Raw genomic sequence first — 18327 nt, 5'->3', positions numbered from 1 at the left:
CCATTGGGAGCTTAGCATTTCAATAGGTAGGCTTCTGAATTTCTATTATGAGAGGAAGGGAGACTGCATGGTGGGTGGCTCATCAGTTGGAAATGATAGAGGAGGAAAAAGACCTGTCTATATTAATCATCTTGTGAGTACAGAGGCCAGTGATGTGACACAGGTGTCATACAAATTTGTGTAAATGATGTTATAGAAGGCACTGATGAGACTCAGTGGTGTAACTGTTCAGGGGTGACTGGGGTAGCAGTGCTGGCTAGAGACAGATATCACCAAATGAAGTGGATAGGCTGTGCCGCAGTGTGTTGAGGCACAGCTGATCACTTCATTGGGTGAAGCTTATGTTGCCTGTTGCCCTGTCCTTGATGGTGTGGGACTAGGGGTGATGTGATCTCCCTGTTTTCCCCTCTTAGCCAGACCCATCCTTGGTGATCACCAGGGACAAGTCTGACCGAGTGGGGAAAGAAGGGCTTTTCTCTACACAGCTAGACTCAAGACCTGGATCTGGCTGGGCAAGAAAAAGCACACTTATGGGGAGAGATTCCCCAGGGTGCCTGTCCATCAATGAGGAAAGTGGGCAACTGCCAAGAGTGATGGGAGAGCACAGTCAGCTAAGGCTGCTTGTACTTTTCTACCACAGCGGTAATAGATGTACTTTGCAATAATGCGGCAGAGTCCATTACCACATTTTGGTGTGCCACTGATTCTCCCCCCCCGCTCATTATTTGTGCCTCCATAAAAACTTTTATAGTGGTACAAACGAGATTACCGATGGTGTCCGTTTCCACTCCATGGGTGCTGCATGGCAGTGGGAGTGTGAAAATAGCTGCTGCTGCAGCCTGTGCACAAGGTAGGCCCAGGGCACAAAGCTGGCCAGTTGTGCCTCTGGTGAGAATAATCATCTGGATTATTCTGTACAATTCTAGTCATCCATGCCACAAAAGTCAAATTCAAACTGGAGCAGGTACTGAAAAGGGCAGTCAGGAGGAAGTGGGGGAATAGTGAATTTGTCTTTACAGAAGGAGACCAAAAGAGCCTGTTTAACCTAGCAAAATATACCTGATACTGGCTAGGATTGCTTTATATAAACACATGGTAGGCAGATACCAGAGGAGAGAAAACTATGAGCTGAAGGACAGTCTTGGTATGAGAACATAAGCATACAACCTGGTCATGGGTAAACTTTGGCTTGACGTTTTTCTGACCGTCAGAAGAATGAGGTTCTTGGAGAATCCTTCCAATAGGAGTAGGGCGAGCAAAGCAATCTAACTGGTTTTTAAGACAGACCTTCATCAGTTCGTGAATGGGATCATATGATGAAGTTACCTAAACTCTCCCCCCACCCCCATAAAAGCCAGCATACTGCACTCTGATGCAGCAGGTCTCTTCACATCCTGTGAAAATGTACTAGAGGGAGGTTTATTTCCACACTTAGTTAGATAAATGTAAATACAAGTAACCCCCACCCCCTTTCACCATCTCCATAAAGAAAGTAGTTTTATATCTTTCTTTGCAGGTCCCTATTTATGAACTGAATTAGTGCATGCTGAACAACATAGATTTTTGATGGCTGTGTGATTGAGCAAGAGTTAATAGTGATATAATTGCTCATAATTTTGCTTCTGAATTTTTTTAAAATTAATTGTTTCTTTTTGTGAATTGCTCATCTTCATGTGATATGGACCAGGAATGCAGCAGTCCTGTTTAACAGGGTATAATTGGTATTCTTGCTTGGCACAGAGTGTCCCCAAACTTCCAGCACAACAGAGAGTGACCGCTTTGTGTTAAGATTTAGAGTTTTTCCTTTAAAAAACAGACAAGCCTCACCTTGGGGAAGTAATTGTCACCTATTCTGTGGACAGAACTCCTAGGCTATATTTCTGCAGCATGTATGTTCCAGGCAGTGGTAGTCTCCCCCATCCCTTCGTGCAGGTCAGTGGCTGGGCAAAGTGAAATGGACACCCAGCAGTACTAATATCTCTCCCCCAGCTCCGCACAAATGTCTTTAAACTTCTCTTGGTTCAGAAGCTAGCCTGTGCAGTATGTTGTGGATGAGGGCATCTCTGCTTGCCACAGTAAGCTTGTGAATATAGGCCTGCTCCTTTCCATCAGTCATGTTAGACACATTACTATAATTCAGCTTAAGAACACAAGTGTGTTTATATCTGGAGCTTCATTGTCCAATTAAACAAGTATTGTCAGTGCTTTTGCCAAGTTGTACATTGTGTTAGTCACAGAAAGGGATGATGCTTCTCATCAGAATCTGTAACACAAAAATCCCCTCATCTGCTTATTGTGACTTTTTCCTTCCATGTGCGGATAACTCATACGGCCTTAGCCTGTTTACTTCAAAGTCTGTGACTATTTGTGCAATATCTTTTGCAATGTGTAGCTCTTCTGCATTTTGTCCCATGTAAAAGATTCAAATATGAGCAGGGCCAGGGAAGGCTTGTAACTTCCTGGAAAAACAATAAACAACCACCTTTCACCAACACCACATTAACTGTTTCTGTTGTATCTTCTTTCTTACCCAAAAGTATCAGAGGTATCCTGTAGCACCCAATCAGGATAGATTCATACAGCAGAACAGCGTCCTTATTAAAAGGCAGTCTGTACTTTGGAAAACTGTGTTACTCGAGAGTAAAGCAAATAAAACAGTATATGGGACATGGGAAGGTTTGATGACATTTTATAAACCACATGAGAACTTTTAGTTGATGGATCAGAGACAATATACTTTTTCAAAGGCCTTGCTGACACTCCAGCAGGTACAGCATAGTTTCTGGTGTGCTTTGTGATGAAGTGACAGCACTTTCTCTGGTTTAACTCAAATTGACTTGTTTGTGGGCTTGGCAGGTCATTACCAGCCTCTGCTGTTCCATCTGTAAAATGGGTATGAGGGTAAACCACTTTCTTTCCTAATGCTGTATGGATTGATTGGTTTACTTTAGAGTCCTCTATGACAGTGTTGAGTGGAGTAACACTTGGACAGCCTTGCTGTATTCCATAGCTTAAAAAAGATCCTGTTGCCTACAATTGAAAATTATAGGTGTGAAAACTGTACTTATGAGCAACCAGGTCCATGCCAGTTACCACACTGAGTTTATTTGCTCATGGGTCACTAGTCCAGAAATGACATGATTAGCCATGTACACATGTGCCACCTCAGAAAAGATGTTACCCCTTCTTAGAATATAAGGGCCAACAACACCATGCTATTTCCTACAAGAATCAATCAGTTCAGTGGATGTTTTGGGGTAGATAGAGTTTAATTGTTTATAGATGCAGGAAGGTGGATGCCAAGTTTTGTGCTTACATATATTGTAGTTTTATCTTTGTGACTGGCACAAAATATGCCAAAGTCTTTCCCTTAATGCTGCTTGTCAGTCCTTTTTCTCAATTTAAGTCTGCACCTCTTAAGCCGTACCTCATCATTAAGACCTATCTATTAGCTGTGTACACCTGCCTGCTTTGCTTATACTAATGTAGGCAGTAGGAGATGGAAAATAGGTCAGAAACCTCACCACTCAGTCACTTCCTTTTGTTGAATCCCAATCCCCCCCATCTCTTGCTGGCTCTGGTCTATTTAGGTTAAAAGGGCATTTGGACATAGGTGGAGGTAGAAAAGATTATTATGGGGTGGCACTGATCATGCATGCACAGGTCCTCCCTCCCCCGCCCAGCAGGTAAGTCTGTGGGGGAAGGGCTGTGGGGGGTGGTGATCATGGCCCCAGCAGTGAGGGGGGAGAGGGGCAGGGGCTGGGTTGAATGGGGCCCTAGCTGGGCTGGATGGTGGGACAGTTGGAGCCTGGGTGGCTTGTCCAGGAGTGCAGGAGGGTTCCTGGTACAGCCTGGTGGAGGCTTGGGGGTACAGGCCCCCTGATCTGTGCATGGGGCAGAGGCAGCTGCCACTGCATGTTGGGCTTTGCTCCCTGCCACCTCCAGAGCTGCGTGATGCTACATGTGTCCTGCCACTGGGCAGGCAGGGTGCAGCGCAGTCTAGTCACAGCAGGCACATGGCATTGCATCGATCCCGGGGCAGTAGCACGCAAAGCCTGGCACGCAGAAACAGCTGCCTCTCCCACCTACAGATTGTTGGGGCATGTGTCCCCTGGGCCTCTGCCAGGGTGTGTGCAGTGATGAGAGTCGTGTTTCCCCCCCTCCCCCCCGCATCCCCCTGGCCGCACTCCTGGATGAGTCACGCAGGCTCTTTGTCCAACCACCCGGCCCAGCCAGGGCCCCATTCATCCCAGCCCCTAGCCCTGTGTCTGCCCCCCTCTCTTCCTTCACCTCAGGGGCTTCGATGGCCTCCCACCACCCTTCCCCTTCACAGAATAGATTGATACCTGCCTGCTGTGCTAGACAGCCAGTGATCCACACACTGGGCTGCGATCCTGGCTGTGTATGTGCCCCTCCCCACCCTACCCACTGCCCTGCATTTGGGGGAGCTGATCCCTCCTTAGTCCCAGCCTTCTGCCACCCATGCATTGGGATGACATTATTGTATACGCTTTGGATGATGAAAAAAGGAATTATTTTCTTGGGTCTGGTGGTGAGGAAGTTAAAACAGAATTGTGTGGCTTAGATATTGCAAGTCATTCTAGAACAGCAGAAGTAGATGCAGGAAAAACTTTAAAAGCATCGTATGTATATGTTGACAAGGTGATGCATGGGATATTTTGGAAACACTGGGCATGTCTACACATTCATTAATGTACTTTTGCTAATGCGCATTAAATTTAGTACCTCCATTGTGAGGTCCTAGAAAAAGGCACATTAGCCTATTTTAATGTACATTAACGAGAGTGCATGGTTTTTTTGGTCACGATTTGATGTGCATTAAAATAGGCTAATGAGCATTAAAGTGCATGTGTAGACACGCCTACAGCGTATCAGTAGATTGCAAATTAATGTGGGAATAGAGATAAAGTTGTTGTATGGAAGATGAAGTGCTTTCTAATTTGTTTGTACCAAAAAGAAAGGCATGCTAAGACTTGTGTGCAAGGTATGAGCCAATAGCAGATGGTAGCTTAATATTCTCTTATTTCAATCATCAAATAGTCTTTTAGAGAGTAACTTCTGAGATCTGCTTGCAGCATACCAAACAATGTACAATTGCAATTAATCATGGTAATTTAAGAATACAATACAATGGGAATGGCCTGTCTTTTAACCATTAGTCAAGTGCGTGCACTTTCCCCAAAATGCAGCCTCTTAGCAAATGTGAATGGACAGAATCTGAATCATAAGCTGCCAGATGCCCAATACAGCTTTCATAGTTAACTTTGCAAATTTGTGTAACAGCCTGGATCAGCATTGGGTATGCCTATTTAAAAAAAAATAATCCTAAATAATTTGGAATTAATGAATTATACTGGTATTGTCTTTTCTTGAAATTAAACAAGTTCTGAAATCTTCACCTCCCCTTGTGTGAAGTGCAAATATTGGAAAGTTATTTCAAATATTTAATAAAAGAGAGACACTTGCTCATGGCTCAGTAAAGGTTTAACTTAAATACTGAAAATTCCACTTTGGTGCCAGCACAGTAAGTATCATGGATTGCTGCAGTTAAACCAGGGCCTTAAGTTATTCATAATACTTTTTCTGGGCAACATTCCCACCTGCTTAATCTTTACTGTACAAGCATTTATTAGAACTGACTGTTGAAAAACGCCAACCTAGATTGGACACTAAAAAAATCAATATGATGCCCTAAACTGGTTTAATGTGTCTTTCCTCTTCAATAATACCACACATTACCAATTTATTTGCCGTAATGAACATGCCATTCAACTGAAACAAGATTAGCTTCTTAAACCAGAGTATTAAGCACAGAGCAACTTTAATGCTGCTTTATGTTCCATTGTAATGCTCAGCAGTTAAAGTATATAAGGTTGTCTCTCCATAATAAAGAGTTTGTCTGAGGATTATAAAAGGCTCTGGAGCAATATTTTGTTAAAATACAGGCAGTAATAAATTTTGAGTTTGGACCATGGATGAGCAGCCCTTTTGCCTGAATCTCAGTGGAATTGAACTGGGTAAGCAAGACTGGTACACAATTTTTTATATACTCTGCAGGATTTTTCAGAGGGCTAACAGTGAAGTAAATGACTTATGTCAAGCTGAGCTATGGTAAGAAGGTAAGGGCAACTAGTGATGCACAGAATAATAACATGGATACTATTAGAACTTTTTTATTTTAAACTTGGAAACTGGTATTTACAAATAGTAGCAGTTTATAATAGCTCTGTGTAGCATGCAGCACATGGCAGCCAGTGGCATAACTACAGGTGTGTGAGTGTGGGGCACAAGCACTGAGTTCTGCCTAAGAGAGAGGGATGCCATAATGTACCCAAGGAGGCACCTCACCCTCCTTCTCCCCACATTGTACCTTACGTGCAGAGGCACCAGCAGCCAAGCAGGGTGCTGCACACGGGCAGGGAGGGCCACTGCCACAGTGGGAGGTATTGCTTAACTCTCCCACCTTTTCGTTTTTTTGGCTGCAAAATGTTGACTTTTAAATCGCTTAACCAGTAGGGCTCAACCTTTTTGTTCTGTGGGCCAGATGAGTGATGCACACCAATCTTCAGGCTGGATTGGTTCCTGTGTGGCCTCAGCCAGCCCCTGTATGTCCAGGTTTGGCTTTGCACTGGCTCTGCATGCTGGGATCAGCCCCTGCATGCCAACATTAAGCCCCATGCTGCCTCTACCTGGCCCCACATGTTGGGAACAGGCAGCCTCTGCCCAGGCACAGTCTCATCTAACACAAAGGGCTGTGCTATCTGGCCTGTAGGGTTCCCCACAGAACTGAAAATCTGGTGGCTGGAGATCAGCAACCACTCCTCTGCTTTCAAATTTTTAGATCCAATGGGGATCCGCACAGGTTGGATGACACTGCTCTGGGGGTTAGATCTGGCCCATGGGCTGGGGGTTGAGTACCCTTGGCTTCCACAAGTAGAATTAATGTAACTCTTTAAGCTGGAGTTCCTTCAGAATAGGGTAGCTGTTATCCCACTCTTACAAGAAGTGCTTTTTTTTAATAGGTCAAAGTCAGCAGGCTTTACTAGTACTAGTACTAGTACTCTGGATGTATGATTTCTTCCAATGCCTCCTGGGAGCTTAAGGACTGAACTCGGAGGATGAAATCCCCATTGAACCACCAGCAGAATTTTCTGGAGCATGGGAATCTTCCCGCGATAACAAATAGTCTCTTCCACCACATCTTACTTGCTACGTTTCTGGTTCTGAATTGCTCCTCTCTCTGGCAACCCATTCTGACAAGGGAGATCTTATCACTTCACATTGTTCCATTTAAAAACAAGCATCTTCCATTTTTCTTAACAGTTTACATACAGTATATTTTCTGCTTAGGCAATGGTGATTTTGAATCTGTCCTCTCTTTCTTTGACTGACAATGCTTCTGCTTTAAGTTCTGATCAATTAAACAAGGAGCATTTGATGGAAAAGTTAATTGAGATTTGAACACCAGACATCCCAATCAAATTGGGAATGATTCTCTAACATGCACACTGAGTTTTCCATATAGATTCAAAATCTCTCCCAGGTCTCACCTTCAGGAAAGTACCCTTAACCGAGCTCATTTTGATGTTTTTAATATGCCCAGTGTGATTCCGATGTCTATAAAAGCTACCAAAATATACATGTGGAGTTAATCATGATCTTTGAAGAAAAAAAATATAAATTGTACTTCAGACAGTTTCTTAGGAAAATTTACAACAATTTTTAGAATTAAGGAGAGCATGCTGGAGTCTTAGCAAATGCAGCTTGGTTTTTTAATCAGCAAGAATGGAATGTGGCCCTATCAAGCATTAGTTTTGTGACTGAGGGATGTATTCAAAATCTGTCATACAAATATTAGGCATAAAGACTTGTACATACAATTTCTGTCCACTTACTATTTAGTTAAGTCCAGCATTTGCATATATGCACACAGCTATTCACAGACTTACACTCTCAGGCTTTGACCTTTAGCACCTAGTGTCAAATAAGTAAGATAGGGTTTGGTCTGTTCTTGGGTAGGAGAATTCTGAGGCACTGCTAGGAGACTTGCATTGCTTTTTCTTTGTAATGTAAGTGATGTAAAATGGAATATTACACGGAATAGAGTTTTAGGCACTATATCAAGACTTTGACTGCAAAAGAGAAAATAGATTCCTGAATAAGTAAAGTTACCCAAGGTACGATGAATAAAATTAATAATGTAGTGTTCTTTCATGGAATGATGATTGAGGAAACCTTTTTCCCAGGTACAGAAAACTTCCATTGATTGTAAAAGATTTGCACGATGTAACTGAGGAAAGACTATATGACCCATGTGCTTTAACTACTACTTAGCTGCAAAATAGTTTCCCATTACCACATCAAATGGTTATTTTGCACTCTGTGTTAGATATTCAAATACAAGCATTATTAGCTGATAGCTGTCATTCCACTGAATTCTTCTAGCCGGGTTCAAGAATTCCTTTGTTCACATTTGGTATAAAGATCCAACAGGGATCTTGTAAATTATGGAAATGTAAGTACTTGGGATCAATCAATCCATGATTTTGGTGAACAGTGAGCCATAGAGAGAGGGTGCAACTGAAAAACTGAGCCAAGGAAAGCAGATTGAATAGTCTGGAAAAAGCTGGATGTGAAAGTTAGACAAGTCTCTACTCTACTTTAGGTTGTGCAGTTAAGATTTAACACAGAACCTAGTCTGACCCTGACTCTGCCAGCATTCAGGGACTATATTTAAACTGCAATTAACCTTTTTTTTTTAACAACTTCACCAAAATTCTTAGTAAAAACAGGCTTTCAGTATCCATATCCCTTCCTCTTCCATTTTAGAAGTATTCTTCATGGCCAGTGCCTCTCTAACCTTGCTTGACTATTTAGTACCTTTTTATGGTGCTTGTCATAGTGAAGCACTTTATCAACTGTGGACTTCTGTCACTGATACTCCTAAGAAGTCCCTAAGCAGCATCTAGCACACTGTATAAACTCCCTAGATGTAAAATAGCATAGGCATAAGTGTGTGCTCTTATATACAGGAGTTTTGCCACTGACTGTGGACTCCAGCCAATTGCTTTTTCATAACAGACCTATCCTGGGAAGGAAGTAAGAAAATATTATTCACTTCAGTGGGTATTTAGGTCAGACACTAATCTATTTTTCTTTTCAAATGATTGAGATTGATTTAAAAAACATTCCATGACTATCGGTACTCATGGACATGGTTGGTCACCTTCTCTTTACAATTTTAGTTCTTACTGTGCTCCAAGCTGGTACATAGATGACTGTGACCATTCTATGTAGCAAATCAGAGACAGGTCCATTTGTCATCCAAACGGGTCAAGCAAGGTTGTCATTGCCCCAATCAGCCTGGCTCTCATTAAGGAAATGACATTGAATATTAAACGAATGGGTGACTCTTCAATTTGGGATGTTTTTGCTTGAACACCAAAGTACTCAAAACAACCATCCTTGACCTGCAATGACCTCTGATGACTGTGCCATCCTTGCACACACTGAGGAAAGCCTCCAGACTGCGCTGGATCTCTTTGGTAAAGCCTACCAAACTTTAGACCTCTCTCTCAACATCAAGAAGACTGAAGTGCTCTATCAGCTTGCCCTGGGCCATGAATGTGACTCCTCTCTGCAAATTACCATTGAGGGAAAGACCCTGGAGGTAGCTGAGCAGTTCCCCTACCTCGGAATCCACCTGTCTCAGAGAGTGAACGTTGATGAGGGGATCCAGCACAGGATCCAGTGTGCAAGTGCCTCCTTTGGGAAATAGCTTCAGCATGTCTTTCTTTACTGCAATCTCCAGAAAGACACCAGGATCCTGGTCTACAATGCTGTCCTCATCCCCGCTCTGCTCTATGGATATGAAACTTAGGTGACCTAGTCTCATCTCAAGAGCCTGGGGAGGTATCACCAACGGTGCCTCCAGAAAATCCTCCATAACAAATAGGACAATTGCTGCACAAATGGCAGTGTCCTTGCTGAAGCCAATGTTACCAGCATTCAGTCGGTGATCCTTAAGCACCAACTTCACTGGACTGGACATTGTGTGTGAATGCGCCATTCTTGACTCCCTAAACAAGTGCTCTGCTCCCAGCTTAGTATTGGCCTGAGATCTTGCAGTAACCAAAGGAAATGCTACAACAACTCTTTGGAGGCATACCTCAACAAATGGATGCCAACCTTAAGAGTTGGAAGGAGTTGGCTGCCAGCCAACTCCAGTGGTACCACAGACTCAACCAAGAGGCAGCCTGTTTTGAAGTAAAGTATCTTGCCCTCAAACCAGGAAAGAAAGAGCAGAGGAAGGAAAAGGAGAAGAATCCTAGCCTGCAGCCTTCTCTCCCCTGCAGAAGGACCTGTAACTTCTGCAGATGGATCTGTGGCTCAAGGATTGGACCCTTAAGTCACCTCAAAACCCACCAATGAGCCATGGTAGAGATCATCCTCAACTTGGGGGATTGCCAACAAAGTTCAGGGCTGACTAACATACTGCCTACTGTAGCTGGAGTTCTCTTTTGTCCCTCGGGCTGGATCCAGGAGTCATGATACTGGAACTTACAGGAATGGTGTCTAATGCTAAAGGAATAAGTGACAGACCTTGTGATTAACCAGTTGTCTTGGCTGAAAGGAGATCAGGCTGTGGAATGAGCTCCCTGAGACTGGTAACAGCTGGGTTCTTCCCACCTCCAGGGAATGTGGCTGCTTTCAAAAGGCTTTTTAACAGAGGTTGACAGACATGAACAACTCTTCAGGTGTTTTCCCTATACCGAGTTGTTTTCCCCTGAAGAGAGAAGTGGCAGAGACACCAGAGTTGGCTGTTGATTTGACATGGAAGGGCCTCAGAATTTAGGGTACTTAATGAATTTCCAGCTTGCTAGCTGCTCTGTGTGGACACTTTGGGTGCCTCCAGACAAGCATGCACATATGGTATGCAGTGCCACAGACCTGTCTGTAGTGCCACACACTGCACATACAGGCATTCCCCATGCTGCTAATTTGAAGATCCCTGTTTCAAAAAAAAAAACTGCACTAAAAAAAAGTAGGGAGGCACACATGGTGGCAGTGTGAGATGCCTGAAACTAGAGCCTGGCTGGCAAGAGCCACACTCCAGCTGCTGGCCAGGCTCTCTGCTGCTGAATCATAGCTACTAGAGCCCTAGGAAGGCCCCCAGAACCCCAGGTAAGGCTGCTGGGGCTAACCCAGGTGCTGGCACCAGCCTCCTCTACCCCATCTGGAGCAACTTGCTGCTGCTATTTGTCTCTGGGGAAATGCACGTATGCACTCCTCTGGATACAGCCTTAGGGTCAAATCCCATTTTGCTTTATGTCTACCTGGCATGTATGCAACTGAATAAGAGCAATTTTGGGCACTGGGAATTCTAATTTCCCTTGTGGCAAAATAGATGCATGCTGCACATACCCGAGAAGGAGAAGGGCCCTCATATTCAGTAGCTTAGTGGTTAGGACACTTTCCCAAGGAGCAGCAGACCCAGGCTTCAGGTTCCCTTCACCCAGGAGATATTTCAACAGATCTCTTGCTGTCCAGCAATGTGCTCTAACCACCAGGCTGGAGGCTAGGCATCACCTAGACCTTTCTCCAGCCCTCCTCTTGAAGCCTAGGAATTGGGTCTCTAGCTCCTGAACAGGTGTGCTAATCCATTAAATTACTGGGCTAAAAGGTGGGAGCTCCTTTTCCTTCATCTTCAGTCTTATACCTGCTAGTCATGGTTTTTTTATGACTACTGTATAGTGTTGGAGTATGTATGGGCTTACATATGTGCTTGGTCAAGTCCATTTTGCTGAGCATGCTCAATGGTTTTGTGTGGGCTTGTGCACACAGCTGAGTTGTACACTGTTTGTAAATATCAAAAACTGCCACCACGTGACTACATATGCACCATTTGGATGCATAAAGGGAGATAGGATTTAAGCCTCAGTCCCAGTAAGTGCTGCAAGGAGTAACTGCATAGTAATAGTGTGACTCACTGGTAAGAGTGCCCATACTGGGAGTTAGTATGGAGCAGTTTGAACATGTTAAATTTGCACCCAGCTTCCCATTCATTACCTTCTCCATATAGACAAGTCCTAAGATACATAAACCATATAACAAGAATGCTAATTACCCCTTTTCCCCCTTTTCTGTTAGCGTCCAAAAACTCTTATTGTGCCTCATGTTCTGTATAACCCTGAAAGCAGCAGATATCAAAAGGCATTTTTTACCCTCCTCATAGTAGTTTGAATCAGCCTATACACTAGGATAATGCGATGCTCCAAATAAGGCCTAAGGCCTTGACTGCTGTCTATCTGCAGTGGCAAAACCTCTTATTGACCTGACTGAAAATATTCTGTGGTTCTTTGTGTGGTGAAACCCACCTATTCTTGTTCATTCCTCTAAACAAACCCCCAGTACCTTGAGCTGTAGGAATGATGTTAAAATACTTTGCAATGAAACAAAAGGTGTAGGTGGTGGTCGTGTTTATTTTAGTGGTTTTAGTCAGCACCATTTCTTTGGGGAGCAGGGGAGGCAGGCACAATTTGAAAAAGAGACTGAAAACTGAAGAAGCAACAAAAGCAGACACACAGCAGTGCTCTGAACTGATTTATAAATTCAGCCAAAAGATTCCAGCTAGGTTCTGGCAAAAGTATGGAGTGCGATAGTGTTACTCACTTTATTGAGTTAAGTACTGAAAGATCCACTTCTGCCAGTGAGTGACACTAGTGCTCATCACAAGCCAGTATATATGCCTAATGGAGGCTCAAGATGTGGGGAGGCAAGGTAAAAGGAAGTGGAGCATCCACTCCTTCTCAGTTACAGTTTTAACATGATGATATTTTACTTTGCTTCTCCCCATTACAAACAGTGGGCACATCTACATGAGATGCTTAATGCACGGTAGCCTAATAACACTATGTAGTAGCGTGCTGGGTAAAAACCTACGCGCTGCTGCTACTGCACAGGAACTCTACTTACTGGGCATTTAGTTAGTACTTCATTAACCAAGTACTAAATTAAATGTGCAGTAACTACTGCACATTAATGAACATGTAGACGTACCCAGTATCTAGCTAGTATGCTAGCTGAGACTCATTTTTGTATCAGTGCTGCTTTTAAATCAGGCCTGGGATTGCTAGAAAATGATGATGACATGCCATGCAAATGCCAGCAGGTGGACTTAACAAATGAGTCCGTAGTTCTCAACATTTTTAGACTCAAGGCATTCCTCATTACACTCCAAGCACCCTTTACAAAATGCAAGCTCTTACCTTTCACTCAGTTTTTGACTACAGAAATTTAACAGAGTTATTCTTTTGTTGCAATGAACTCAGACCACAACAGATCAGACGGTTTTTAATACTATGGGTTTTGACACTGGGCACGTCCAGACAAGTGAACACGTGCCTATTGCCGCATCTCAAAGCAGTTTGAGACCCCACATGAGGCATGCTAGGAATGAAAAAATGTTCCCCGCACTGCATATTTGCAGCTCAGACTCTAATGTTGATACTGGGAAATCCTGGCATAAAAAAAACCAACACACTGAAAACAGCGGCTCAGGGCATGCTCCTGGACTGTGTCTTGAAGCAACTGGAGGCTGGGTCCTCCAAAGAGATGCTCTGGCACCTGGCCAGAGCATCTGTATGCCTACCTGCTTCTCCTACTGCTCCAGCATGCTGCCTTAGCATGCTGGGGCAAATAGGAGTGGGGCAATGCTGCAGCAGTGACCTGGACCCAGGCTCTGTCCCTGGTAAATAGGGATATGGGGGTAGGGGTGTTGTGGGGGTGGAGGAGACTACTCAGGAAGGATAGGTCCCCTGCCTGTCCCACCCAGTCTTGGTGCGCAGCCCCACAGCAGCAGTGGCATTGAGGTGCTCAGGGTCTGCTACTGGCAGAGTCCCCACATGACGTAGCATGGCCCCAGCCCCCTGGAACCTGGCGTTGCCTGTGTCACATGGCACAACCCACGGGTGTGCGCCTTTGGGTGGGATGAGGCTGCTCTTGCTGTCACCTGGGGCCGCCAGCAGTGCATGCAAGAGTTACATGCCCTCGAGTCGGGCCAGGTCCTGCCTCCAAGTGCTCCACGTGCCATTGGGCTGGGCTGGCTTTATGGGCTGGCTTTATGGAGGCCTGAGGGCATGTGGTCTTACATGCAGTGCTGGGGTTCCAGCTGACAGTAAGAGTGGGCTGGTCCTGTCCAAAGGCACGTGCCCCTAGCCTAGGCCAGGCCTGCACTATGGGGCAGGTCGCAGGCAGCTGGGGCCATGCCGTACTGCACTGCACCGTGCTGTGGGAAGGCTCTGCCAGTAGTAGGCCCTGAGCACCTCCATGGGTGCTGCTGCTGCTGGGGGAGGTTGGTGGGGAACCTACCATCCCAAGCAGTTCCTCGCACCCACACAGTCCCCCTCGCACCCACAACCCTACTACAATCTACCCCACACCACCAAACCACCCCCACAAGCCCCCCACCTACATACTCACCCACAACCCCCGCAAACCGCTGCACAAGCCCCATACCACCCCCCACAAACCTCACCCCTACAAAGCCTACATCCAACCACAAACCCCCTATTTCCCTCCCTCCCACGAACTCCACATCCCTCCTACAAATCTCATGCCCCATCTGCCCAGCTGCCAGATAGGACAGGATGGGACCTGCTGGCAGGAGTGATGGTTGCAGGGGCAACTGACACACTGCAGCCCTGCACCATGCCCACAGCAGTACTGGGACATGCAGCCCCAACCTCGTGGGGGCTCTTGGTCCCGGGAACCAGTTGGCTGTGTGATAGGCTGTGGGGAGGGGTGGAGATGGCAGCAGGTGTGTGTGTGTGTGTGTGTGTGTGTGTGTGAGAGAGAGAGAGAGAGAGAGTGAGAGAGAGAAAGGGAGATGGAGGTCGGGGAGCACTCTGGGTAGAAGAGGCTGCCAGAGCCAGGCTTAGAGCCCCCCTGTCTGCCAAAAGCTGCCTGCTCAGGGAGAGGCTGGCCTGGAAGGGAAGGGGCTCTCCCAGCCCAGTCCCTGAGCCCCAGTCATGGCATGGTGATCGCTGGGACAGCTAGATTCATGTCCTGGTGCTGGGACAGAGCTGCTGCTGGGAGGGAGCTATTGGGGGCAGGCAGGAGCTGCCGGTGAGGAGTGAGTAGCACTGGGGGAGCTGTGGGTTGGGAGTGAGGGGCAAGGGCAGAGGTAGGGCACAGGCATATATATCAGCACTGCTCAGTGCCCCACATCCTGGTGAACAAAGGGAGCAGGAGCAGCACTGATTTTTCTATGATAAAAAACCCGAAAGGAAATGCCAAAGTGTATGGATATTTAGAATTCATTTATTATGATGATAGAGGCACTGGTAAGCTTCCAAATTGCTTTAAAATTGTAAATATATCAATAAATCATTGTCCAACTGATCTCTCTGTATAGAGTGGCATTTCATTTTAATTGCAGAAGGACATGGATTTTAGGTATTTTAATGAGAGAATTTTTTTTTTTTATCAGAGAATTTGCCATTTTTAAACAAGGAACACCAGGATCTCTGCTTGTGAGGCAAGTGGTAAGATCTGAGCAGAGGAGCCTGTGCAGGGCCAACACCAGGGACCCAGCTGGAGGGCAGATGAGGTGGCTGACCTGGCCATTTAGGGCCAAGAGAACATGTTTTGACAGGTCAGAGCAGGCCACCACAAGGAGCGCATCTGGGTGATGGCAGCCCAGATGGCAGAGTGGGAGCACCAAAACACATGATAGCATGACATGACATGCTGCCCAAAGGCCAACTGTGCAGCCAAAACCCACTAGCAGCTGGCCCAAAGGTGCAGGCAGCTCTGCTACACTGCCCATACCTAGGGTGGCCATTTGCCCGGTTTTATAGAGGACAGTCCAATTTTCTGGTCCTCTGTTGTCTATTGATATGAAACTGGAAGCCTTTATGTCCACTATTTTTCACTGCTTGGCACCCCTACCACTGTCCCCACTGCTGTGGGAGCTCTCCACTTGGCCTGCCCCTGCCACTGACTGCCATGGCTGCCTGTGGGAGCTCCCCACTCACTGCCACCACAACCCTGCCACCAACACCTTTGCTGCCTGCGGGAGCTTGATATGCCCCCCCAGCCTCAGGAGGCATGTGATATTCATGGTGGTGGGGACAGTTGCATGAAACTGTCCTCTATTTTGAGATACCTTGATGACCACCCTACCCCTACCACAGCCCAAGTGGCTGTGTGTTTCCCATCTGGATCTGGCAGGTGAGCAGCCATGGGGTTATTTGATTCACTTGTGGGATTTTGTAAGCACAATAGGAGCTGAAGGTCTTTATCTGTAATGATCAATTTGTTTTCAGGGAAACTGAACATGAAAATATATGCAGGTCACCTTATGACTGGAACTATGTAGTATTTAGTGAACACAGTATTTTACATCTTCAAAGAACTCTAAAGAAAGGTTGTATCTACTAGTCAATGCTTCACATGTATCTGACTTATTAAAGTACATGTGACAGTATTTTAGTGGTATGATAGCGAATTGTTAAGGTGGCATTGGAGAATGGCTTTCCTATGCCTATTTTTCTTGATTACAGCTGCTTAATCATCTTCTTGCCAGTTTTACATGAGGTTCTACTCCAAGTGAGTATGTAAAACTGGCACCTCTTTACTCTGTAGATTTGCTCCATCTCTGAGTAATAGCGGCTCACTTTAGCTGAAGGAAATAAGATTTTACTTCCTTATCATGCATGCAGAAATAGCACAGCTCTGGGAGAATTACCCAGATTCTTTTTGGGCTTGTGTATCATCAACAGAATTGTTAACTAAAATGTAACAGTGAGGCCATTTGCACAATGATCAAATGATACCCTCTTGTTTACACTCCTGGATCCCAAATGAAAGCAACCGATGTAACTAAGGTTGCAAATTATGGGCAAAGGCGTTTGCACAGGTGTACATCTACAAGAGACTCTGAGTACCTGAAAAATATCGTGCAGTAGCACATCACAGCATGGGCAATGCTAAAATGCTACTGTGCAGTGATATTAGGCTACTGCACATGAGCATCACTTTAAAAAGATGTTCGTCAGCACTACTGCACAGTAACTCTGGTTTCTTGTATTAGCAAGTACTAAATAAATGCACAGTAACATCTGTGCAGTAGTGTCTCATGTAGACATGCCCACTAAGAGCAACATCTGTTCTTGTAATTTTTAGTACTAATGCTACTAACAACCCTCCTCACTTCTTAGATTTATGATCCCAGTTAAAATTTTGTCCAAAAATGTGCATGCAAATATCTCATCTGCTCAGACATTGAGAACTTCATTTTGAACATTAATACCTGTATGTGATTTATTTCTTTAATGCCTGACCTAACTATTCAGTGAACGTACCAGATGAAGTTATTGAAGCCAGGTAAAAATATCTGGTTCTTTCTTTTTCTTTATATAAAAAATAAATCAGTGTATGAACTTTTAAAAAAAGTTGTAATTAAAATAGATCAGAATACTGCAGAATGAATTGTAAAATCATTTATATAATCAAATTACAAGTTACACTACATTCTTCTACTGATAAGACTGTATGGAATCACACAACAATCTTTTTCACATTGGAGGCTTTGGAATCCATACTAGTATGACATGAGATATGGAATAACACAGACAAATATGTAGTGATAGCTAAAATCAGCCCACATTCTGAAAACAGTCTAAAATCCTACTTTTTTCCCCCCTAAAACACATTTTTTTAATTCCAAGGCACAATAGTTTTCAGCTGTTGGGCTGGAGACCTGTAGTGGATATTGGAAGGGTGACATGTGAAAGAACTTTACATTGAGAAATAACGAATTTACCGACTTTCAGGAAGAAAAAAATTCCAGATATGATTAGACATAAATCTAAGAGACCCCCTTCTTACTCATTAACAGAAAAAATGTGTACAGACATAGAAGAGGGGAAAAACTGTAAATTCCAATCATCTGAGCCTCCTGTGAAAAATGACTAATTAAATGACACTGGTAGCTCAAAAATAGATCTTGTTTTAATGGAAAATGTTTTAGAAGAACTTTGGCTTATCTCATTAAAAAAAAACAAAAAACCCAGGAAAAACAAAACACCGCAGCCTGTGTTTTGTTAGTTTCATAGTTTCTAGGGTCGGAAGGAACCTGAGCAGATCATCTAGTCTGACCCCCTGCCATGGCAGGAAAGAGTACTTGTGTCAAATGACCCCAGCAAGATGTTCATTTAACCTCCTCTTAAACACCCCCAGGGTAGGAGCCTGCACCACTTCTCTTGGAAGCTGGTTCCAGATCCTAGCCGCCCTGACCGTGAA

The sequence above is a fragment of the Crocodylus porosus genome, unplaced genomic scaffold, assembly GCF_001723895.1.
Source record: "Crocodylus porosus isolate Cpor-Errol unplaced genomic scaffold, CroPor_comp1, whole genome shotgun sequence".
Classification (NCBI taxonomy): domain Eukaryota; kingdom Metazoa; phylum Chordata; order Crocodylia; family Crocodylidae; genus Crocodylus; species Crocodylus porosus.
Note: the sequence above shows the minus strand (reverse complement) of the source record.